At 34.1% G+C, this 27,532-nt stretch overlaps 1 non-coding gene across 1 annotated transcript; it reads left to right on the top strand.

Annotated features, from left to right (window-relative positions):
• The first annotated feature begins 17,535 nt into the window (after window positions 1-17,535).
• Window positions 17,536-17,642, top strand: LOC111890261 (small nucleolar RNA R71). Its single transcript, XR_002849785.1, has one exon. It is a non-coding gene; the product is annotated as a small nucleolar RNA R71 (small nucleolar RNA).
• Window positions 17,643-27,532: the final 9,890 nt, after the last annotated feature.

Raw genomic sequence — 27,532 nt, 5'->3', positions numbered from 1 at the left:
AGAAATAAGCTCTCTTAGATAGATTTCTGGTACATGATGTTAAACATATTGTGGCCCTCAAACTATGTAAGTTCGTGTTTTTGTTCCATAATTTCACTAGGATAGGGCGGCTACAAATACACGAGAACGTATATTGGCTCAAATAAACATCGAAACTCGCATCGGATCACAACACTACCAGCCTAGGTCTCAACATAACAATACAACAAATTATTTTAACTACATTGAATTTTAGATTATTATTTTAAATCTTTCCAATAATTTGAAAATTCTAGTCATTTTACAATTTTTTAATCGGTAAGCTTGTATTCCTATATTGAACCCCCTACCCCACAGTTAAATGATACAATGTTCCCATTGCACATTTAAACAATAAAATAACATAAATTAAAGAGGAGAAATTGGAACAGACTCCCCTGGGATAGTATTGGCGAGATTGAATTATGAAATTTGTGTGGAAAAGCTTGGACATCTCGTATAATTGATGGAACTTGTACTTCTGGACATTCTTCTTATGAATGTAAATATGTCGGATCAAGATAAATCAAAGAATCATCTTTAAAAAGTGTGTTGCACCTCTTCTACGATGTGGGAAAGCAACACCACGTCACGATGTTGAGTTTGGAGTTGTCATGATAAAGACAAATAAGACCACCACGACATGGTATAGTGTTGCCACATCATGATGATAGGCCTGATGAATTTTTTCGGGACACTAACGAATGCCACAACATGGTCTAGAGGTGCTACGTCGTGGTGTCTTCTCAGAATGTCTTTAAGTGACAAAGCAATGTATCGTTTCTTCTTAATGGCTTAGGACCATTCCCGAACTATTCTTTATGTAGAATTCCTTCAAAACTCTTCTCTTCATCAACTGGGAACCCCATACTTATTCAACAACATGGTCTTCAATTTTAGTCTTCTAAAAGTCTCACGGATTCTTAATCAATTAAGCTCGTGTACTGTTTCACTTTTGTTCAATACTATAACATAAGATCAAAAACTAGAGAAACACATGATCATTCGGTTAAACTAAAACTAAAAACTAAAAACTAAAACTAAAAAGAAATCACAAGGAAAAGAAAAGGCAAACTATTAAAAGTTGGGTTGCCTTCCAAAAAACGCTTCTTTTTTGATGAGACGTGAACCAGACTCCTTCCCACTCTACATTGTTGCGGTTGGGAATGGAATCTCCCTTTTCTCCTTTCACTCTTTCCACTTACGTTTGTATGCTTGAACCTTTCCAATGTATGCCTTTTTTCGAATTTTTATTCTTTTTTTGATTAACATTTTCTTCATGTTTACGCTTCACCCCTATCCTTTTCTTTTTCACCTTTGTACTCTTCTTGTCATCTTCTTTAAGATCTTCCTTGTCTAACTCCATATTGACCAATAATGTCTCCTCTAATTCCCCACCCATATCTTCATCAATAATCTCATATAAATCTTCTTCCACTTCATCACTTGTCTCTTCCATTTAAGCCTTAGGTGTTGTGCATGCGATCACATCAAATGTCATTAGAATTGAGGCTTTTGGTTTAGGACATTCTAGGAAGTTATAGCGGTCAAAAATTAATTATCGATCAAGGGATGATATTTGATATATAGGTTATCGCGGTAGGATATCGCTATTTTTATATCATACATAATTAATATATATAAATGTAAATATTTAAATAGTAATATAAATAGTCAAAGCTCAAAAGTGCCAATGCTTGAAACATAATCTTAAGTAAGTGATGAAACTTTACTCTAAGTCCACATCAACCAATGCATCCAATTATTTTATCAAGATCTTCCACATCAACTCTAATATCATCATCATCATATAAGAATTAAGTACCTAACACAACAACATGATCAAGCATGTAGAAACAAGCAAGTTAATACTTAAGTATTTAACAATTAACACAACACAACAACATGATCAAGCATGTAGAAACAAGCAAGTTAATACTTAAGTATTTAACAATTAACACAACAATAGGACCTGTTAAGACTTAAAACCATGAGTCTATGACATAAAACTAATAATTAAGTACTTAACATAACAACATGTTAAGTTAAGTTAAAACCATAAGAATTAAGACCATGACTTATCACTAACATAAGCAAGTAAAATTACTTATCTGATATCCCACCAGGAAATCACTTGTAAATATTGGTAAATATCGGATAAATATCAGTAAGTATCACCAATTTTTGCAGTTATGATACTTTGGATCAATAATTTACACCGCTATTTTGAAAGGTATCGATAATCGATATCCTACTTGGAAATCACCTAGAAATCACCGATATTAAATTCTTAAAGACAATTGAAATTTGCAACATGAGGCTTCTCCCAAAATTTAAATTCCCCTTCCATCATCTTTTCAATGTCAACTAGCTCATCACAATTTTCTTCCTTATTATCCACATTTGATACTTCGTCTCTTGGCATTTCATGAATCACTTTTAGACTCATCTTGAACGTAATTTCTTCATCTTCTACACGAAGTGTGTGCTTTGAGTCATGGATATCAACAAGTGCTCTTGTGATACTCAAGAATGGTGTTCCCAAAATAATTGGAAGGTCTTCATCTTCTTTCATATCGAGAACCACAAAGTCAAATGGAAAAGCAAATTTGACCACATTCACTAGCAAATCTTTAATGATTCCACATGGGTTAGTGATTGTGCGATCCACCATTCTAAGTGTCATATTTGTATCTTGTAGCCTTGGTAGAACAAGTTTTTTGTAGAAAGAATATGGCATAAGGTTAATGATTTCCCCCAATCGGCTAAAGCATTTGTAGAAGTAGATTTGCTAAATTCACAAGGCAAAGTTAGATGGCATGGATCTCCCATTTTGATTGGCAACCTATTGACGATCGCAGCTGAACATAACTCATTAAGCACTATGGTTGATGATTTTTCCAACTCCTTATTAGTCATAACATTTTTTGGAAACTTTGGAAGTTTATCCGTTTTCTTCAAAAATTGGGCATTTATCGAGAATGAGAGTACTTGTTCCATAAAATTCTTTTGTTCAGTCTCTAGAGAATGCTTAATGGCTTGACAAGGAAATAGAAAAGGACGCTGATAGAAATTTAAAATTGAAAATTTCATTTCCCTCGTGACCACGACGTGGTAGAGTCACTACAACATGGTCAATCGTTAAAATGTGATCAACATTTTCACTTTGAGTTTTGGGTTTCTCTTCTTCCAAATATGAACTGGATTGTATATTATTTGTTTCATGGATCATAAAAAGCTCAGAATGAAGTTCTTCTTAAGTGTAAATCACCATTACATGAGGTTGAGATTTTTATTCTTGATTTCAAGGTGGTAATCTCTTATTAACAAGTGTTGTCAATTGCCCAAGTTGAGTCTCTATGTTCTTGATGGAAGCTTGATGATTTCTTACATTAGCATCAGTAGCATGTAAGGGTCAAAATTATATTGTAAGGTTTCAAAATGTAATATTATTTTACAAAGGCATTTTGTGTCGAAACTATAAAGCTTAGTCCTTTGTAATTTTTTTGTATGCTTTACTGTTTTCCTATAAATAGGAAATGTTACTTAGAGTTAGAAAAGGGTTTTGGAAGTATGTCTTGTCTATTCTCTCTTTGTAATCGTGAAGCATAATTGAGCTGAAACAAGATCTTATTTACTCTCGGTGTTCTTAATTCTCATTACTGTGATTCTACATTCATAACTCGATTCAATACTTCATCAGTTGGTTTCAGAGCAGGAATCATATCTCTGCGATCTGATTTTCATTCTGAATCAAAAGGTTTTTGTATCAATTTCTGGATTCAAAAATTTCCACACCTTTTGTTTTGAAAGTCGTTATTGATCTACAATTGTGATTCAGTTCTGCAACTGATTTGTTGAATCGAGTGTTCTGTTTGACATCTCTGATCGTTTCAGCTATTCGTTTCCAAAAACTCTTAAGTTTTTCTGGAAAATTCATCCGTATGTTCATGGCTAACTTCAAATTGAACTCAATGACATCATATTCTCATCTGCTAGGATCTTAAACTAAGATTCCTATGCTCATCCTTGAATACTATGATCAGTGGGTTGATCGCATGCAAGACTACTTAAACGAGCTTGATGAGGAGCTCTGGTCATGTATTAATGGAAATAGTACTCCTCCACCAAATGTTCAAAAAATTGGATCTTCATCTGAGACTTCAAGTGTGACTGATCAATCTGATAGGATGAAGAAGCTTGAGAAAATATGTATGAGAGAATTACATGGTGCATTACCTCCTGTTGTGTACAGCTATGTCAAAAGCTATATAACGGCAAAAGACATCGGAAACAATCTCAAAGAAAAGTTTCAAGGAAGTGAAAAGACTAAGTTCAATTCTGTAAAACACTGTTTCATTGAATTGAAAGAATTCAAACAAAAGGATGGTGAATCGATAGAAGATTACTATGATCGGTTGAACGAGTTAAACTACAAGGGTAATTGCCATGGAATCACTCGAACAACCATGGGGTGCAATTTGACATTCATCATGGGTCTGCGCAAAGAATGGAGGAATCTGACATTGATGGTGAAAACTCAGCAGAGTTTCGATACTTCAATGCTTAATGACTTGTACAATCTGCTAAAAACTCATGAAGGAGAAGTAAATGAAAATTTTGAGGAATCGAAATTAAGTCTTGGAGGACCACTAGCTATGATGTCGAAAGTTAATGAGAAAGAGTTAGTCGAAAAGGAAGATTCTGATAGTGATGGATTTTTGGTTAATTCAGATGATGAAGCTATTGCATTTTACTCGAATAATAGGGTAAATAAATATTTCAAGAAAACCTTTAGTTTAAAGTCGAAAATTGGTAAGGGAAAAGGAAAGTTCGTGGCAAAAGCAGAAGGAGAAGAGAAAAAGAAAAGTGAGAAAAATGATGTTAAAGAAGAAGAGCAAAAAGTTGAGAAAAAGCTAAAAGGAGACTCTGGAATTGATTGTCACTATTGTCATGGTGCAAATCATCTGTCTAGTGATTGTATGCTTCGAAAGAAGGATGAAAAGAAAAATAAAGTGAAAGACGAAGCATATTATGTTGAACGCTTGGAGGAAGTAAGAGCAAAAGCAAAAGGAATTTCTCTTGTGGAAAAAGGTGAGGATGAAGATGAAGGAACATACCAAATCTGATCCTCAGGTTCTGATGACGAGGAAATGTGTAATCCTACGCATGGGTCGATGTATGCCAAGTTTGAAGAAGAAAGTGATGAAGAGGTGACTGGTCGTTGTTTTATGACCACAGGAGGGGACAAATCACCCATGACAACAAATGTACATTCTATTCTTCAATCTTTTAATATTCCTTTAAGTGCATATGATTATGAATTAATTGCTTTTGATGATACTTTTGCTTATTTCGATACTTTGGTTATCTCTGCTAGTAACAAAGCTAAGAAATCAACTTCTCAGTTGCTAGAGGTTCAGAAGCAATTAGATTCTAGAAAGTCTAGAGTTAGAAATTACAAATATGATGTGTGATAGGGATTCATTGAGTAATGAAGTAATGTTATTGTTAACTCAAAGAAACATATTTTGTAATTCTGCTAAAAGACTTTACTCGAAGTTAACTGCTCTGCATCATTCATCTGATATAAGCAAGGAACAACATAGGAAGTTATTACCTTTGGTAGCTTACAAAAGAGAGAAGGTTGATAACATTTCTTATGATTGTGATAAAACAATTGCAGAATTTGATAAAATTCCTTACGATAGATATGCTTATGGAATTGTGAAAATTGACGAATATCTTGATGCAAATGAATTAGTTAATATTGTAAATGATAACTTGACCAAAAATGAAAAAATTAAAATTTTGAAAAGAATGAGAATTCAACATCAGATTCTCAAGCTAATTTTGTTGATATTGAAGATAATTTCAATAATATTAGCGAAATTAGTGATTTTGAGGATGTTGATTGTTCTCAGTTGTCTATCGTTAATGTTGCCTCTAAGTCTAAAGGAAAAGAAAAGTGTAATGATTCGTTGGTTATGATTGTTACTGACAAACCCTCAACTTCGAAAGTGTTTGATTTTGATCATGTGAGTGTTAGAGATAGTCAAACTGATAGCAGTGATGATGAAAATGGTGATGAAGTTTCGAAAAAACCACCATCAACAAGTAGAGATTTGAAAGAAACAACAATTCCATAAATTGTTGTTGATCAGGTGTATGGTAACACTGAAAAATTCGACAAGGTAATGAATGAAAAAGGGTGCTCATTGTCTCAAAACTAATCAAGTGGTGTATCCGAACTTCAAATGCTCAGATGATACTATTTTTCCAAACCAAGTGTTTGTGACAAAAGGAAATGTCAAAAACATTAAACCATAATTCAACAAATTGGTTGAATAAGATAACAAACAAACATCTGATGTAGGATTTTTTTGCAAATAAGAGTATCGTCGCAAATAATCTCACAAAGAATACATACACTTTTCAAAGACAAAAACCTCAAATAAAATGGAGTGAAAAACAAAAAGATTCAAACGAAAATCTAAAACAAATTGAGGAGAAAATAGAACACGTTGTCAAAATCAATTCAAAAGAATTTAAAGATCAAATTGAAATTTTTTTGAAATATAATGAAATTTCAAAAAGATAAAGAAAATTTTCTAGCAAACTGTTGAGTCTCGAAAGAAACAAAATGAATTGACAAAGAAAACATCTGAAAAGAGAGAGTTCAAATATGTTAAGATTAAGTCTTCGCCACGTTCAGGCAATAAAAAAAATCCCACTCAAATTAATAAATCATTGTCTGAATCCATTTCACATTCTACGTTTTCGAAAGATAAAACTCCAATAACTACATCATTTTCGAAAAATTTCAATCATTCATCACAGAAATTTCCAAATCAAAATTTCACAAATCGATTTCCTCCTCATTCACAGCAAAGATTTTATGAAAATCAAAATTTAAAACACAATCCTCCACTAACTCAATAAAAGAATTTTCAAAATCGATTTTCTCGTAACACAAATGTCGAAAACAGTGTTAGAAATCGACAATTTGAAAATTTTCATCCTGAATCAAATATTGATTTCACTCCACAAAAACAAAATTTTCTAAATCCTTCTGGGAAGCAAAATTTGAAAGTTTCATACACGAAGGGTTTACCATATGTGAATAATATTGATCATTGGCTTGAAGGGAAAGGAAATATGTTTCAATCTCGAAATTTTTCCCAACAACAAATTCGAGAAGCTTATGAGTAATATGTTAATGATTCTTCAAATGGAAGTTCATCTTCAAAAGAATCAAATATTTTTGTGAAAACATGGAAATCAGTTTCGAAAGACAGACATGTTGAGAAACAAACTGCGAACAAAAAGGCAAATGTCTTTGATAATCCTAAACCTTCGAAAAATTATGTTTATGCTCCTTTACCTAATGATGTCAACTTAATTGATATTTTCAAATGAAAAATTCGTGATTGGGTTATAGGTTCTTGATTTCACTCAGTTTTCAAAGCTGATAACCAAGGACCCAAACAACTTTGGGTACCTAAATTATTTTATTAATTGCAGGTATTGTGTGACGAGCATTTTGATAATAAATGGTACATTGATAGTGGTTGCTCTCGTCACATGACTGGAAAGAAGAAGAATTTGCGTGATTATCGAAGTCTGGAGAAGGCAGGAGTAGTTAAGTTCGAAAATAATCATAAATGTCAGGTGAAAGGATATGGCAAAGTCACAAATGGGAAATTTGATGTTAAGAGAGTTGCATATGTAGAAGGTCTTCAAAATAACTAGATAAGTGTTCCACAACTTGTTGTGGGCACTAGCAATCAAGTGGTGTTTAACAAAGCATAAAGCATCATTTCAAATGTAGACACTAAAGAAGTTTTGCTCAAATCCAAACGACATGGAGACATGTTTATTCTCGATATCAAGCCAATCATCGGAAAACCTTCAGTGTGTTTACACTCGAAAGCCTTAGCTGATGTTAGCTGGCTATGGCATAGAAGACTTTCTCACTTGAATTTTCAAAAAATCAATAAATTTGGTAGCTGATGATCTTGTCCGAGGTTTACCTATGTTAAAATTTGATAATGATACTTTTTGTGTAGCTTGCGAACAAGGAAAACAACATCGCAAAGGTCATCCTATGGTTATTGATTCAAAGATTGTTGAACCGTTGGAATTACTTCACATTGACTTATGTGGACCATCGACTGTTGAAACACTAAAAAAGAAACGATAAATTTTAGTTATTATTGCTGATTTTTCACGGTTTACTTGGGTTTATTTTCCCGGGTTAAAATCTGAGGTTGTTCAAGTAATGATCGACTTTATCAAGAAGATAGAGATCAACTTAAAGAAGAAAGTTCGAAAAATTAAAAGCGATAATGGTTCTGAATTTAAGAATAACTTCTTGATTCAATTTTAGTTGATCAAGGGATTTCGCATAATTTCTCTTCACCATATACACCTCAGGAGAATAGTGTGGTTGAGATAAGAAATCATTCTCTCTATGAAGCAGCACGAACAATGCTTACAGATGCGAATCTTCCTTAATATCTTTGGGCTGAAGCTGTTTCCACTGCATGTTTTACTCAAAACATATCGTTTATTCATCATCGTTTCAACATTACCCCTTATGAAATTCTCAATAATCGAAAACCTAAGGTCAAATTCTTTCATGTTTTAGGTTGCAGATGTTTTATTATGAATCTCAAGGATAATCTTTCGAAATTCCTGTCCAAAGCTGACGAAGGAATTTTCTTGGGATATTCTCATAATTCGGTTACATATCATGTTTTGAATAAACGGACACGCAAAGTGGAAGAAACATTTAATCTAACATTTGATGATTATTATGTCAACTAAGTCGAAAAATGTCTTGATCATACACCAATTATTAATGAATAAATGTTGAGTCTGAAATTTCAAATTCGACAGATTTTGATTAGGATTTAATTTTTGGTACTCCAGATATGGTTGCTGATGTTGATGTTAATGCAACTGATAATCACATACCTGAAGCTTCAAAGCATTCTGAAAATTCGACATTAATCAAAGATGCCTTAGACTTGAATTCAACATCAAATTCTCCAAGACTTAGTGAAAGCATGTTAAATGATCAAGTTGAGAGGGAGCACTTGAATTCGACAACTCAGGTTGAGGGGGAGCATCCTTTCGAGGGGGAGCATCCTATTGAGGGGGAGCAAAATGATTCAATTATGTCAAATAATGAACAAAATGAAAATTTTCATGATTCAAATGACATTCGTACGATTTGAAAATGACGAAATATTCAAAGATGCACCATTGGACTTTCATCCAGCATCTGCACCATTAGATAAATGGAAAAGAAATCATCCAAAGGAACAAGTTCTTGGAAATCCACAAGACGGTGTGTTAACGAGAGCTCAACTTCGTGCAAAGAATGAGGTACTTAATGTTCATCAAGAATTTTGCATGTTTAACGTTTTCATTTCGAAAATTGAACCTAAAACAGTCAAGGTTGCAATGGAACATTCATATTGGGTTGTTACAATGCAATCTGAATTGGCTGAATTCGAAAGAAACAAGGTTTGGAGATTAATTCCTAAGCCAAAAGACGTTTCGATAGTTGGGTTAAAATGGATTTTCTAAAATAAAACTGACAAAGATGGTAATATTGTTCGAAATAAAGCTAGGCTTGTAGTAAAAGGTTATTCGCAACAAGAAGGAATAGGCAGTTCGAATATTTTTGGTCTATGCAGCTCATAAAGATTTTGATGTTTATCAAATGGATGTGAAATGTGCAATTTTGAATGGATAACTTGAAGAGATGGTGTATGTGGATCAACCTCCAGGTTTCATCAATGAAGAATATCCTAATCATTGATATATTTTAGATAAGGCTGTTTATGGGTTAAAACAAGCACTGAGGGCATGGTATGGAACTTTAACTTCTTTCTTAAAACAATTGAAATTTAAACAAGGGTCAGTTGATCTCACTCTCTTTCGAAAAAAAGTTGGGGATCATCTAATGCTTGTTCAAATTTATGTTGATGATATTATTTTTGGCTCTACTGACCCTGCTTTGTCTAATGAATTCGAAAATCTGATGAAAAGAAAATTTGAGATGAGTATGATGGGAAAAATCAATAATTTTCTTGGTTTAAATATTCGTCAAAACAGAGAAGGAATTTTTATCAATCAAGAAAAATATACCAAGAATCTTATTGAAAATTTTGGATTGATAAATAGCATGAAATTACGAGTACCAATGGCGAATGCAACAAGGCTTACACCTTCGTTAGATAAACCTGCAGTTGATTTAACATTATACAGAAGGATGATAGGTCCGTTACTTTACCTCACTGCAAGTCGACCTGATATTATGTTTTCTATTTGTAATTGTGCTAGGTATTAGTCAAATCCTCAAGAACCACATCTCACTGCAGTCAAGAATATATTTCGATATCTCAAAGGCTCAATTTCGTTAGGATTATGGTATCCTTCGAAACTAGATTTTTCATACAAGCTTTTTCAGATGTTGATTTAGGAGCTTGTAATCTTGATAGAAAAAGCACAAGTGGCGGATGTCAACTTTTGGAAGGGAAGTTAGTAAGATGGTAGTCGAAAAAGAAAACATGTGTATCAATTTCCACATCAGAAGCTGAATATGTAGCTATTGTAGCTTGCACCTCACAAATCATATGGATTCAAAGTCAACTGCATGATTATGCAATCAACATAAAGAAAATTCCGTTGTATTGTGATTCACAAAGTGCAATACACATTTTTCACAACCCTGTACACCATTCGAAAACCAAGCATATTGCTCTCCGATATCATTTTATAAAAGATCGTGTGGAAGATGGAAACATTGAAGTTCACTTTGTGAAAACAACTGGTCATTTGGCTGATATTTTCACAAAACATTTAGATGAAAAATCATTTATGAGAATTTTGGAAGGACTTGGAATGATAGATGAAAATTCAATCTCTGGAACAATCTCGAAAGAATGAAGAGAGTCTGATTGCAAGAATGTCGAATTAGAGGTGCTGAATGATCTTCAAAAGAATCTCGTTAAGTGTTCAGTGGTTACTGTTCACATTCAACGCTTCGACACGCTTCGCTTTCGACATTAAGTGATATTTGATTTCTTGATAAATTTTTGATAGTTTGTCAAAATTTTGTTAGTTTTACTTAAAAAAAAATTCGATAGTCTGGTATAGAATTTTTGTTAGATTGCTAAGTTGTTTATGTTTTCAAAGAATCAAAAACTTCAAAAATATTTTTGTTTTGTTTTGTTTTAACAAAAAAGATTTTTTTTAATTTTTGTTATTATTCATAAAATCAAAAATCCAAAAATATTTTCTTTTAGTTTGTTTGTTTTATAGAAAAGCTTGGAACATGAAACAGAGGATGAACAAATATTATGAGGTAACTTGCTTGCTGTTTCAAGGCAAGGTACATTTTCGACATCTTATGTACTAGTTAGGTTGTCCCTAGAAGCATGTTGCAGCACGTCGACCCAAGCCTATTTTGACTCAATGTGTGTTGAAGCCTTAATGAAATCTTCATCACGAAAATTTCTTCCCAATCAGGATATATTCACATTAGTCCATGAGCTACCATACTCTATTCAAACAAGTTTAGAGTAATCTGCTGAGTCCATCAAAAAGCAGTGGTACTTTTGAAATTCTTTAACCAATCTTTTTCATCACAACATTCTTACACTTTCGCACATAATGACATATGTCCAAGAGATCTCTGGTTAAACCAATCAATATTTAGACATATCAAACTTCTATGTTAATGATCTAACATCATGAGACCGTGATGAAAGTGAAACCTAAAATGTCCAACTCTCATAAGGAATTGACGGGAAATTTGTTCCAGAGTTAACGAAACATTTGTTTCCGTACCAACTTTCGAAACTCCAAATCATATTCAATTCTTTTGAGTGATCTTGATCAAATAGTCGGATCTCACGATGTTTGTTACCCAACAGGATCCAGCTAACATTTTTTTCTTAAATATGATTTTTGGGTGAGTTTCCTATGAAATTCCATGTCACTTCATATATTTCTTCCCAAGCATACTTGTCACTGATTACACTGGTCATACAATTAATTTCTGTTACAATTACTCACATTTATGTTAAGTGGTTATATGTAACGATATCACAAACCACCCAAGAAGCTTATCAAAAAGAGCTTCGATACTTCTCTACAAGTATTAGACTGTAATTCACGGGTAAACACACAAGCTGCTAGACATATCTCTTGATGAATAGCGAAGTAATCTTTGCCCGAGATTTATCTGCCTTTATGCCGAAATTTTTATTTCGACATCACAAAACTAATTTTTTTTGCTTCTTAACTTTTTATCTGAGACACTGCATTCACGAAATCCTTCAAATGCTAAGTATTACCAACTCAAGCTGATGATTTCGAGAAGTCTGGCATATGACTTCGTTTTCAAACCTTAAAATGAAAGAGCCCAACCTCAATTCATAAGGTTTTGTCCTTATCCACTTGTAGTCACGAAGCGACTATTGATGTGATGCTTTGGTTACTGTGCTTATTTCTCAGAGATCGTGTCCTATACATTTTCTGACATGGAGTCTATGATGGTAACTAGTGCAACTTTCAAGGGCCACGTGTCACGATCTTTTATTATAACCATTTGAAATTGAAAAGGGGATACATATATAAAAGGCAATTGGATAAGCATTCTAAGTTTACACGTTCTACAAAATCTCCAAACGATTTGTGCTTTCTTCCTTTCTTGATTCTCGAAGAAAACCCTAATCATGGCTGCTATTCAATCCAATACCACTGACGAAGCATCATCTCAACAACCCCTCATGAAGATTCAAAGTATAAATCACCAAGTTGACAGTGTTCTTTATGTTTACCCTGAAGAACTAAAGATGATAATTGTGGCTTTACAACATTCTATTCTATCGACTGCCATGTTCCGTGCATTTTCTGTACCAATGTCCTAGTTATCCATTGCGGGTTCTACTGCATCCTACAGCAAGACAATGGATACTGTGACTTTCATTTTAGTTAATGACAATAAGTTTCATCTAACCAAGAAGTTATTTATTAAAATTCTTCAAATCCCTAATTCTCCACCATTCTACAAAGTCTAAAATGAACAAGTGTTACACATGTTCAATGAGATGGGTTATCAACCTACTCTCACAAAAATTAGTGATTTCAAGAAATCTTCTCTTCCAAGTTTGTGGAATTTTCTGTTTGGGATTTACCTTAGATGTCTTACTGGTTGAAGCGTTGGTTTAGACAAAGGGCATATGGAGGTGTATGCTATGGTCGTTGGTATTTACTATGATTTACTTGTCGATTATGCAACTCAGCTGTAGAAAGAATTCTTGAGAAGCATTGAAAATACGAATGTGGTAAATGGGATTTCATGTGCAAGGTATTGGAGTCTCATTCTCCAATTTATCTATGAGAAGGAAGCTATTTTGGTGCCTGCTGATGAACCCAAAGCTGAATTCTTGAAATATCACTACCCCAGGGCAATTGAAGATGATGTAAATGTTTTTCCAATAGTTGCTAGAATTCCTGATGGGATGCTAAAGAACGTTGATCCTTCGAATCCTGTATTGGAGGCTTATCTACTTTCTATCAGCACAAATGATGGACTTGGTAGTTTGCTATCAAAACCTGATGAAGGCTCTTCGAAGAAATCTTGGAAGTCAAAGACTGTCTCAACTCCTAAGAAAACATATGAAGACACAACTGTTTCTAAGTCACCAAAGAAACAACCAACAGAGGTGGTGAAAGTTTCGCAGAAGTCTGAGAAATCTCAGGAAACTACCCAACCTGATTCTACCAAGAGCCTAATTCCAACAAAGTCTGGTGTCTTAAAGCTTATCAAAAAGATGTCTTATAGATCCAAACCATCTCCTGAGAGGTCATCTAGTTTTTCACCATCAATGATTCGGAAGCCCCATGTCACAAGAAAAGGTGTTGTTCTTCGTGAAGTTCCTATACCTATATCACCATCATCAAAGAAGCACATGGTTGAGGATGTTGCTAATCATATCTCTAGCAAGACCAAGAAGCCAAAGAAGCGAAAGTTGATTCTTCAAGTTGATAAAGATGAAGAAATTGTTCCTGATTCCCCACTTGGTAATCCTTCCTCTACACAGAACTCACCTACCAAGTCAACTTTCAAAATGACAGGAATTGTAAGTTGCTCTATGGAAACTTCAATAGTAGACACATCTACTATATTTGGTACATCGACACAAGTGTCGTTTCTATGAAGACTTCGGACATACCACCTGAGGTTTCGTTAACAGAATCATTTTATGAGGAGGTTCGAACCTCAGACATATCTACATGCATATTTAATACATATGTATATGTCAATATGGGTGAAGGAGTTTTGAATGATGAACATCTTGTTGTTTCTCAAGGTATTATTGAATCTGTCACTGTTCAAACTAATACTTCTTTACCATCAATAATCACCTCTATTGCTCTAACCACTAATTCTCCTACTTTTGATATGGTCATTGATCATCCTATCACGTCTCTTTTTTCATACCAATTCACTGATCCACCTAAACCTCTTAACTATGATGATACTGATGATGGGGGGTTTGGAGGTTCATTTGCTGATTTGGAATTTGATCCCGAAGAAGATCATATCCCAGATCATATATTGATGACCGGGAAACAGTTGAAGATTCTCAACAAAAAGCTCAATTCAGTACTTCAATCCCAAGCAGATGCATGAGGTAAGAATTTTGTCTCCAGTATTGAAATTGATGTGATGCTTAAAGCTCAGGAAGTTTGGTTGTTCAAGGAAGTGGAGAGGCTGATTATTGAATCTGAATCTCGTCTTTTCGAAAAGCTTGATTCCATGGATAAATGTAACAAGTTGCGAGTCAAGTCTAACTCTTTGACGTTTAATGATGAGCTCAAGGATTTGAAAAGGATTGCAAAGGAATGCCATGTTCTATTTGTACAATATGTTAAAATGGTTCGTGAGAATGTCATTCACAAGATTGAATAACTGAAGGTTAATGTATGTAAAGAACGTCATGAGATGGATACCAAATACTCTTCTCTTCTTGATAAAGTTGATATTATCGTAGATGCTCTTACAACATTCGTTAAAATTCATCAATCCTTTGATCATAAATTTGATTAGAATGCAACAGCTACTGTTACAAGTTTTGAAAAAGTTACTTTTCTACTTGAAGAATTGAAGGGCATTGTTTCGAAACCTAGTTCCTCATCCATTTTTACACCTGAGTTTATTGATTAGAAGTTTTGTTATTTCGAACTTGTAATTCAAAAAATGTTGGATCCCTTGTCTCAGTTTGCCCCTTTCTTACCAACGAATGCCCCACCTGTTCTTACAGGGGTGCATGGGGAAGAAAAGGTGAATGCTGGTAAAGGAGAAGGTGCATCCGGAATTACAAATGAAGAAGTGAAAGTAGTTGGCAAAGTTTTTACAACTCACACTCCCAGTTCAAAACCAATAATTTCACAAGCTGGACCCATAATATCAATTGTTTTTACCGTAAGGCCAATCTCAAAAGGCATTGTAATTGGGTCATCTGCTAAAGAGGGAAGTATTTCGAAACCCAAGGAAACAACACAAACTTCAAACAAAGGGAAAACAATTCTTCTTGAAAAGCAGAAAGAAGAAAGAAAAGCTAAAATTGAAGCTGAAATGGAAAAGCAACATCATATTCAGAGTATTTTATTGCTTTGTGCAAGTGATCCACCTACAATAAACAAAGGTGATCCAATAAAATTGCACAGTTATGAAAACATTGAAGCAAGAGTTGCATACAATGAAATGTATGAATTCGAGAAAAAGCCAAGTAAGAGTTATGCAATTGAGAACTTAGATATGAATCAACTTGATTTTCCTATCAATGAGATGATGTTTCTCACTAGTCAACACACGGTTGTGAATAGATTTGAGAACAACGATGATTTTTCTCACATGAAGCTGAGATTTTATGCAGTTTTGCGAAAGGAACAAGAAGAGGTTTCGTCACTGGTGAAAATTGTTCAAGTACTTGGTATATCGAAAGGGTAAATGTTTGAAAATATGCTTCAGAATTTTCGATATCATGTAGTGAGGGAAAACAAAGAAACTTTCGAATTTTCCATTACTGATTTTCCTTTGATGAATTTGAATGATTTAATTCAAGTTGCATATATACTCAAGGATTTGGATGCTTCTAAACTCCAAAACACAAGCAAGGATGTGTTGAAATTGGGTCTAGGTCATATAAACTTTTCATAGTCAATTACTATGATTGTCTTGCTATCACAGACGTTGAGTTGGCTGCTACAATGGAAAAGGAAATTGTTGCTCCTAAAATCAAGGCAATGAGTGAAGCTCAGATGAAGAAGTATGTAGATGGTGAAATATGTTTGAAGCCATTTGGTATAGTTTTTTCTGGGAAGAATAAGAAGGGAAAGCCATCGAAGTTTTTTTTTTCAAACAAGAGAAATTGAAAGATATACAATTGAACATTATACGAACTTAATTGTTCGTATGAATAATTGTAAGAAGAATAATGATGGAGATAAGGCAGAACTAAAGAAGGTGATGAATTGGTATGCTGAGATTCGAAGAACATTACATTTAGCTGCTCAAGTTTTGATTAACTGATTTCAACACTCCTTACAATGGGGGAGATTGTAAGGGTCAAAATTATATTGTAAGGTGTCGAAATGTAATGTTATTTTACAAAGGCATTTTGTGTCGAAACTATAAAGCTTAGTCCTTTGTAATTTTTTTGTATGCTTTACTATTTTCCTATAGATAGGAAATGTTACTTAGAGTTAGAAAAGGGTTTTGGAAATCTGTCTTGTCTATTCTCACTTTGTAATTGTGAAGCATAATTAAGCTGAAACAAGATCTTATTTACTATTGGTGTTCTTAATTCTCATTACTCTGATTCTACATTCATAACTCGATTCAATACTTCATCATAGCATCGTGCCTTTTTTCTAAGGCTTCGATAAACCCATGAAGTACGACTCAAAATCAATCTTCTTCTAAGGTGGTTGTTTCTCTTTTTGGTAAAAACCTCTACCAGTTTGTCTAAATTTTTCATCCTTATGCTTCTTTTACTCATCATATGGCAACCATTCCTTTTGGGATTTCTCCAATCTTCATCATATCATTCACCACTTGAGTAACAAACTTTTTCTTTTCGGTTACCATTCTAATCTAGATCAGAATCCTTAGTCAGATGTGGGACGCCATAATAATAACACCCAACTCTTATTGCATGGATAGCTTGACCCATCTTTGTCATCCTTCGATCCATATTATCTAATTTTGCCAAAATCATAGCGATGTTCTCGTTCCCTCTATCTCCTTTATCTCTAGTAACATCCTCTTGTGGGTTATGATACTCACGTGAATTCTTCGCGAACTTTTCAATCAAATCTTTAATAGTGTTTGGTTCCTTCTTTGTCATTGGTCCTTGAGAGTCAAGAAATTGCCTTGTTATGACGTTCACCCCAACATATAAAATGGACACTTCTTGTTGGAAATTGAGATCTTGTTCAGGACAACTCCTCAGCAAACCCTTGTATCTCTCTGTCGCTTCATATAAGGACTCTCCAACCTTTTGTTAAAAATTAGCAATATTATTCTTGGGCTTTGAGATATTCGAAAGTGGATTGAATTGCTCAAAAAAAGCGTCATGAAAATTTGCCCATGTAGTAATGGATCTGATGCGAGTGCTTTCAACCAAACCTTAGCTTCACCGGTAAATGTCACCAAAAGCATCCTAAGTAACACTAATTTGTGTGGCACGTTTGGAAAATTGAAGTAGTTTGCAATGTCTTTTACTTAATATATGTGCTTGAATGCATCTACATACTCTTTCCCGGCGAAAGGTATGTCTTTGAGCATTGATAAAATGTGCCCCTTAAGCTCAAAACTTCTTTTAGATGGTATCTCGGGTGGTACAAGACCTGGTGTATTATCTTCATGTGTCATCTTCTTGTAATCCCCATGGTTCTTCTTGTGATATGCAACATCTCTTCAACCTCACTGTTTATGTCATTGTCTGAATCAATCTCTGTTCCTTCCTCGTAACTAATACCATTTACGTTTATAGTTCTTTCAAATCTTTCAAATCCCTTGTCCGATTGACAACTGCTACTTGACTTGTCGACCTTCTTGTTCTTTTTCTTGTGAAAAGATGATTCTGGATCTTGAAATGGTGGAATCAGTGAAATTTCGGATCCTTGGATCGTAAATCACTGGAATGAAAACGAAAATTAAACAAAAACGCGTAAAAGAAATAAAAATGACTAGAGTAAAATTTTCATTGAGACGTAACCGCGACGTCGTAAAGGTAACCACAACGTGGTTGATTCTTAGAAAGCAAAGAAAAATTAAACTAATTCAGAAAATTAACTTTTTACGGTTGTTGCCCCACAAAAAGGATCGAGTAACTAAAAGCACTTAAACTATAAATCAAACAAGTCGTTCCCTGGCAACGACGACAAAAAAATTGAAATGCGCAAATATACCTATTAGTCTTAAGTTATTAACCTAACCATCTTTTACTAACTATGCACTTATAGGCAGTGTACCTAGTCAGATTATAGAATAGCTGTAACGTCCGTAGATCCGGGCTAGTCAATTTAGAGATAATAGGGGTCAAAAACGAATTTTCGACAAAAGATTATTTAAAATAAATAATCTTAACCAAGTTGTAGAATATGTCTCAAGGGTTCCGTAGAAATAAAGAACACTGAAATCCGAGTTATAACGAAGAAGTTATGACCCGTCGAAGTTTTGCGACGGAACCGGCACGACATCGGGAAGCGTAAATAGTGAATTTACAATAGAGCGACTTTTAGCCTTAGCGATCTAAACAAAAGTCGTATAAAATGTTAAACTGAGATTGTCCATAAAAAGAATGCCCAAATCTGACTTCGTATGAAGAAGTTATGATTTTTCTAAGATTTGGCATAACGGTGCATGACCGGAAACTCAAATTTTAGTTCGAGCGATTTTTGGATTAGGCGACCTAAATGAGAGTTTAATATCTCATTAATAGGAACTCAACAACAAAAAGACGGACGAAAATGGAGTCCGTATGTAAAAGTTATGAATTTTACGCGGACATTTTACAGTGTAATCACCTCCTACTGTTAAATTTAAGATCAGTCGAGAATTAGCTGACGGAGTAAAAAGGAAAGTTGTAGATTTTATTTTTACCTACACGTGGATATAAATAACATCAAAAACGGAGCTCGTATGTGAAAGTTATGGATGAAGCTTAGTCTCTACTTTTCGAGCGCGGCGAATTCGATACAGTTTTGTAAATCCAAAATAGAATGAGAATTAGCCAACGAGGTCTAAATGAAAGCTTTAGTACTCGTAAATACCAATGCATGGATATAAATAACGTCAGAAACGGAGCTCGTATGCGAAAGATATGGACGAATCTTAGTCGCTACTCTTCTCGCGATAAATACGATACAGTTTTTGTAAATCTGAGATAGAAGGAGAATTAGCCGACGGGGTCTAAATGAAAGTTGTAGTACTCGTAAATACCAATGCGTAGATATAAATAACGTAGAAAATGGAGCTCATACGCGAAAGATACGGACGAAGCTTGGAGACTACTTTAATATAAAATTCCTATAAATAAGAGATGAACACTTCATAATTTCTTCACACCATAAGCCTTTCTTTCTCTCTCTAACCTTCGTAAACCCCTCCCAAGTCTAGGGAACCTCCCTAGCACGAGAAGAAAGCCCCAGAGCGCCCGACGGCTCCGAGAAGAAAAGCTTTCGGCTCGGAAACGCTGCTCCAGCGAAGCCTGGTTTTTAATAAAAACTCGTTGTAAGTGAGCTACGCTTATACTATATTTAATATAGCTTTTATTTAATTATAGTAACATTATAAGGACCTTAAAATAATTATTTGGACTATTATTATGAGTTATATTGAATGTTATTTAACGCTTGTATAATGGTAATAATAGCTAGACTAATAATTAGTTGCTGTTAACGTTAAAAACTAAACCCTAGTGGTATTGATATTAGGTTTTGTCGAGGAAAATTGTTTTGAGATAACGAAGCGTTGTCTGAGTTCGGAATCACCACCTAATCAAGTGAGTGCATAGTTACTTTCATCTTACACATAGATATGAAGTATTTTATATAAATTACGTGCTATGTGTGCATATTATCTGAGTACTTGCTGTCTATGCTGGATGAACGTTTTATACATGTTTTAAATGATTTAAACTGTATACGTATTTTATATATACAAATATGCTAGGGATAACATGGGTAGATGAATGATGAGAGAGAAAAGATGATGTGAGTAAACATAAGCAACTATAGACTTAGTGCCTAATAAATAACACTGGCAGCTATGGACTTAGTGCCTATTGGAAAAACACTGGTAGCTATGGACTTAGTACCTATTAGGAATTGGTAGCTATGGACTTAGTACCTACTAGATAAACACTGGTAGCTATGGACTTAGTACCTGTTAGGAATTGGTAGCTATGGACTTAGTACCTACTAGATAAACACTGGTAGCTATGGACTTAGTACCTGTTAGGAATTGGTAGCTATGGACTTAGTACCTACTAGATAAACACTGGTTACTATGGACTTAGTACCTATTAGGAATTGGTAGCTATGGACTTAGTACCTACTAGATAAACATTGGTAGCTATGGATTTAGTACCCGATAAATAAACTATAACAGCTATGGAATTAGTGCTTTACGAATGAGCATTGGCAGCTATGGATTTAGTGCCAGTCCTATAACCCTGGAAGCAAGGGACTTCGGAATAAATGAATGCAGGATAGATGACTCTTAGGATAGATCCTTAAGAGTAAAGAAGATAATGGAGATGGGTAATTGGGTTGATTGTTCGATTGTTTAAACATAATAATTATATTATTGTGGGTTGAAAACCCTATGTACTCACCAGGTTTCCCAACCTGACCCACTCAGTTTATTTATATCAAAGGTATTGATATGAAGTCACATTACACTGAGAGATTAAGGAGATATAGATCACTAGTGATAGTGAATGTAAGTTCTGTTTATGCTTATGTTTCTGTATTGACGATGACATCCCAAATGTTTTAAAATGAATAAAAATACTTTTCCTCGGATATTCTTTGATAACGTATTTATCATGTTTTACTGGGAACAAGTTCCGCAATGTTTTTATTTAAATAAATACTCTGATTTTTATAACGCATAAACATAATCGGTCTTTTCTAGCCGTGAAAATGGGGATGTCTCAATAGCTGAGGTAAGTCTGGTGTCGAACATAGGGAATGGAATTCAATTAAATAAAATAACTACTTCTAATTAAACTAAAACACAAACTATGATTGGGGGTTTTTTACTAATTTTGCAAGATGAAAGGAACATACTATAAACTAAACAATTAAGCAAGCAAGAAAACAAATTAACTTCAAGAACTAATGAGTAAATCTGCTTAGATCTGATTTCACCTTCTCCTACGGTTGATTTATAATGGATGGATTATATTGATTACGAATCATCGAGTTATTATGATCAAATATTGAAGTGTGTTAGAATTGATTACGAACAAAAATGATTAAAACATTCAAAGATGTATATAAACACAAGATGTAAATAATGTATTTTTGGCTCGATTAGTCTGGATGAATACACAAGAGAAAAGAGTACAAGAGAGTTCTCCAAGTTTCAAAAAGTTACTATACTCTATGCACCTACCCTATTTATAGGGAACATAAAACACGAAAAATGTTACAAGGACTACACATTCACACTTCGAAATAACAATGCCTTGTAAAATAGATAGAGAGTCGAAATCATTTGGATTTTGCCTCCTTACAGACTCTGACCAATTCGACTCCGCGCTATATAGGTTTGGACCCCTACAATCTCCCCCTTAGTGAGAGTAGCCAAAATTATGCAAAAAACTTTAGAGTCTATAGAAGTTCTCTTTGAATCTCAATATACCACAAAATGCTTTTTCGAGTCTCATCTTTGTCTTCATTGTCGTTCTTCTTGCAATTGTTGATTCGAATAAGGAGATTTGTATAGTGAGAGTTTGTGTATCTCTCAAGATCACTCACTTGAAACAAGAACTTCATCATTCGCCCATTTCTATTATTTCCTTGAAACACAATTCCAAGAGGTTGTGAATTATTTATCCATCTTCATATTCAAAAATGTTTATCTTTTCCTTTAACAAGGATTAAGGAAATTTAAAAGGCTTTTTTATCGTTGTTGCAAGCACAATCTCAGTGATTGCCAAGTAATCATAATAGTTGTCTACAAATACTTAGATATGAGCAAAACCAATGATGGAATCCTTTTGATCTTTGTTATCTTTGACACATCTATAACACTCAATATCTTCATAACCAAGATCAGATCATTGAAGTTCATCAAAGGAAAATATGCTACCGAGAACTCAAAAAAACGTTATTTTCCCTTAATAAAATATAACAAAAATTTTGTAGCATACCTATGAACATGCTGTCACGAGTAGTGTTCAAAACTTTGATTATACTCATAGGTGAGCATACGTCTTCTTCATTTTTCGCTAAGAGTGTGTGAAATCGAATATTCAATCTTTTAAATTCTTCCTTATCATTGAAGTTCTCTACAATATTGAATTGAGAAGAAGTGAACAATATATGATTGATTAGAAAGTTATCCTGATCAAAGTCATAATTTTCAATTTCGAAGCTTTTCTTTGGCACCTTTCGAAAGTAATCATTCATTCCAATCGAAACAATATCTTCTATTATCATAACACCACTGTTTGTTTGGATCACCCATGTTCAAGCTAGGTGGGTCATTTGCTCTTCGCCTTAGTATGCTATTGATCTGCCTTTGCTTTTCGATTTCTAAGGCTTTTTTCTTTTTCTTCTCTTCTTCTGATTGTTCAACTATGATTTATCTCCCTTTATCTTTTGGATCAACATTCAGATTTGATTTTTCCAGGACTGAACTTGTACCTCGTGCTCCTTCATTTATTGAGATTCCTTTTGTCAAAGCTCTCATATTTTTTTTTGTAGAAGTTGAAGTTATAGGCTTCATCGAAATAGTTGTTTGGATTTGAGTATTTATCACCTTTCCCACAACAACTCCAAACTTATCACCAATCTCTTTCGACGAACCAACACCCATTTCTCCCCTTTGCGACACATACATTGCATAAGGAGCATTTGTTGGAAGTCAAATTAGTAATCTCCTTATCGGATCCAATTCAGACTTCATGTTTTTTTCGATGTTAGAAACCATTTGAGATATGGATTCTGGAGAAATCGTCGATTGAGCCAAAATCATCGTTTTAATTTCAGACAAGAACTCCTCTACTCTGGTAAAGACTTGAGCATCTTCTTTCACTATGTCTTGAATACCAATAGTGTAATCTTTGTTGAATGAATAAATGTCCTCAATCAAGCAAGTTAAAGCTTCAGCAATCACATTAATCTTCTTATCATAAATCTGAGTCTGTAAGCATACTTTCATTTCCTCCAATTGTTTAAAAAAAATTTCATGATGTTCTTTTGAAACATCACACATCTTAGAAACTTCACCAGAAATGGTTTGAGAATGATTGAAAATCCTTTCATCATTTCTCTTTTCAACACCATCGTTAAGAGCTTGCAACCTAGACTTCTGAAATTTGAGAATAGAATCAACTTCGACTCTACAGATAGAATGCTTGCTTCATGTTCAACCAAGAACTATAAGATCAAATTCATCTTGGAGTTTAAAATCTTGAATTTTTTTCCTGACATAATCATCTCATCCGGAATATTCTCTTCCTTTGGATCAAATTGAATTTCAGCAAAAGACACCATAATATCATCCTTAACAACTTCATGTTCAGGTTGGGACTTTTCAATGGATTGTGATGAAAAGAGAGCAGAAATAGTTTATTGCATGATACAAGAAAATGCTGGTGAAATTGTGGAAATTGGAATAGAAGTAAAAGTCGATGATGAAGGTGGTGGTAAGGTTGTTGAAGATTTGATGGTTGAAGTTCCAATGGTTGAAATTTCTATGGTTGAAGTGACAAAAGATGCAATGTTTTTTTATCCTATCATCCATATTAACATTTGTTCCCTTATTAGATAAGTCCATAATGATTTATGGAGTTCAAAACTCCTCCTTATCGGACTTGGTAGTCGAAACCCCAGATGGTTTGACAATAGTTTGCTTATGGATATTTATGTTTTGCTGATCACTCAAATTGATGTCTTTATTTGTATTAGAAGTATGTACATTGTTATCAGGATACCCTGTCGCCTAGAAAATTGACTTGATATGAGAATCCCTTCGAGGTGATCAACTAAGATAATCTTCTACCCAAATCTCTGACCTTTCACTATCACAGTTGTGATCAGTTTCGACTGTTACATTGTCAAGTGGAACTGGAATCTTATGTTTCTTCTTTCGTAACTTGTGATCCATCTCAAGAGCTTGACGCTTCTTTGAAGCTGGTGAAACAAGAATAGAGGCTTCACAAAATAGAACACATTTCCTATTAAATTATGGTTTTTGAACCATCTTTAAACCTTTCTTGAAGGAACGAGGATTAGATGATTCGACACTGGTAGGCTCAACTTGTTGGACAACAGGTTCTTGAACATTTTTCTTGATAGGAGATTCAAAGGGCTTATTTGTAGGTTTCTTTCATCGATATTAGAACCCCATATTTTGTCGATATTGTTTCTTTAACAAGTTCCTCCTCCACAGCTTGTGGTTTTTTGAGTTGTTTCTTCTTCATTGGAACCTTAGATACTTTCGACGTGCCTTCTACCCCCTTTTGTTGAAGAACCCCAATGATAACAGAAGAATCAATAGAGGTTAAGTATTGAACCAAAAACTAATTTTTTGTATCAACAAGCTTGAGCATCGAATCCGAAATTCAGGCAATAGTGGAAAAAACAATAGGTACATCCACAAAAACCCTTGGAGCAGCCATTATTGGAAATTTAGCATACTCAATTCCAACCGGAATTAGAATATTTTCTTGACTATAAACCTCTTTCAAAATCAAGCTCTGAAATCGAGCGCTCAAAACACCATTTGTTAAGTTCGTGCATGTGATTCAGGTTCCAAACTCCTGCCAAAGATGTGTAGCATAATCCACATTCAGATCATAATACAATCCTACTATGATTGAATAGAGTTCAAGATTGGAATTGTCGAGCCCAAAGCTTCTTCCTGTTAAGAGCGTAACACAACCCAAACAGAAAACTCCACATACAAGAAGGACCAGACTTCTTAAAGTCACTTATTCCAGTAAGAGTTGGTTGATGCCCCATTTCATTGAACATATGAAGCACCTGATCATTCGAGACTTCATAGAATGTACCTAAAACTGGTTACTTCAGAATTTAGCTGAATTACTTCCGAGTGATCTTCTTGATCTTTGAATTCGAGAGTTGAAATGAAACCACGTTAGTAGTTTTGTTGAGTACAACAGTTGAAGCAGCAAGCGAAAACCAATTTATTGGAATTGCAAATGATAAAGACAACGCAGTTGATAATACAAAGTTATTCAGAGTTTGAACAAGTATTCTTAATTCCTCCAGATAGTGATCAACTGAAGGAACGAGACGAAGATTAGTTGTTTGAATCTTCGTCATCAATTGTGAAACTTCTTCATCATTAGTTGTTGTGGGATTAGAGACGAAGATTGGTTGTGATAATCGATAAATAGTTAGGGTTCTTGAAGGTTTGATCAGAGAGCATAAAGATTGATAAGGAAATTATCAAAGTCCTTTTACAATCGGAGATATTTTTGAATTTGGACCGATATCCAATAAAACAATGCTACATATTGTGTTGGTTATTTAACCGACACCATAAAAAGATCCATGTCATAAAAGTGATCATCACGTTCTCATTGATTCCTGTGAAAATCCTGAACTGTCACGTCCCTCAGAACTTTTGATATTTCCAATTAGATAAGAACCGTCACATGTTTTGATCCTCAAACAAGTACATCGTGTAATTCGACGCCAAGGTAAGACCATTCCTTCGATATGGAGGCCCGACTCATTTAGTTATGGGAGTGGGAAGCAAAATCATACAACAAACTTTGAAAATTCGAAGTTTCGAGTTGGTAATACCCAAAACCTCAAGATTTCATTGCATTTGTGTGCCAAAGAATGAGATAGAAGCACGTAAAACAAAATGTGGATATTATATTATCAAATTTATTTGATACAAAAGCAGATTGATCCCGATCAAAAATCTCTTCATTCGACATCAATAGAGATGAAAAATTGCTTGTGTGGTTTCTCATGAATTACAACTGAATACTCGTTGATGAGCATCGAAGGCTTCTTTGGCATTGATTTCGAAGGCGAATTCAATTTCACAAAGACACAACTTAACATAAATGTAATTCGATTAAGCAAAATTACATGGATGACCAGTGTAGTCAAGAACAAGTATGGCTGGTGATTATTATTAGTAATAAAAGTTCAGAAAAGATATGCAGACTAAAACCTCATTCCAAAAAAAAGTACTGGATCTTTTTGGGTAAAATCGTCTTGGTGTTAGAACATTTTATCAAGATCACACAATTTGAATAGAATGATATTCTGAATATCGAACGGGTACAAAAAAAAATGTTTCATTAAAATCTTGAACAATGTTGTTCACTGTCAATTCCTTGAAAGTTAGGTTCATTGGGTTTCACCATCATGACGAAAGAATGACTCAAAATCATAAACACAGAGTTTCTACATATATACATTATGGCGGTTTTGGCCATAGATGTCAAGGATATGTAGTGTAATATGTGATTGTGAAAGAAATTTTGGTGAAAAAGATTGGGTGTAAGAACTCATTTTACCTCTACTAGAAAATTTTGACCAAGCAGAAAACTATTGAATCATCATGATAAGAAAAAGGTAGCTCTTTGACAAATGTGAATACAACTTGATTGGGAAGAAAATATCGTGTGATAAGTTTCATTAAGGCTTCAAACACATAGAGTCATTGAGGCTTGAGGACAACATGTCGTAGCAAGCTTCTAGGGACACTTGACTAGTACATAGTTTCCAGGTATACTTGTTCCCTTGGAAAATGTGATCATTTGGCATGCGAATGAGCATCATCATGTTACAATGAGATTCTAATGAGAATATTTTTGTATTTTCAGTGTTATAATAGAAAAAACATAAAATATTTTTTACTTTAGATTTTTGCAAGAATTTAAATAAAAAAGAAATCAAAAATCTTTTTGTATTTTGTTTTTATTAAAGAATCACAGCAAAAAAAAACTAAGCAAACCTAAAAATGTTACCAAGATTCGTTCAACCCATAGACTAGGAGACATCAAGCATGGTTTGTGCGTCGAAAATGTTCCATCAAATATGAATTGTGTACTGAACAAGTCATAGTGAAGTCGAATGCGAACGCAGTCGAATGCTGAACGTGAACAGTAACCTCTAAACATAACACAAATAGTCAAAATGAAGTTATAGCATACGAAAGATATACCTAGAACTCGAAAGTAAAAATAACAGT

This window comes from Lactuca sativa, chromosome 6, assembly GCF_002870075.4.
Source record: "Lactuca sativa cultivar Salinas chromosome 6, Lsat_Salinas_v11, whole genome shotgun sequence".
Classification (NCBI taxonomy): Eukaryota; Viridiplantae; Streptophyta; class Magnoliopsida; order Asterales; family Asteraceae; genus Lactuca; species Lactuca sativa.
This window is presented reverse-complemented; position numbering and strand designations above follow the sequence as displayed.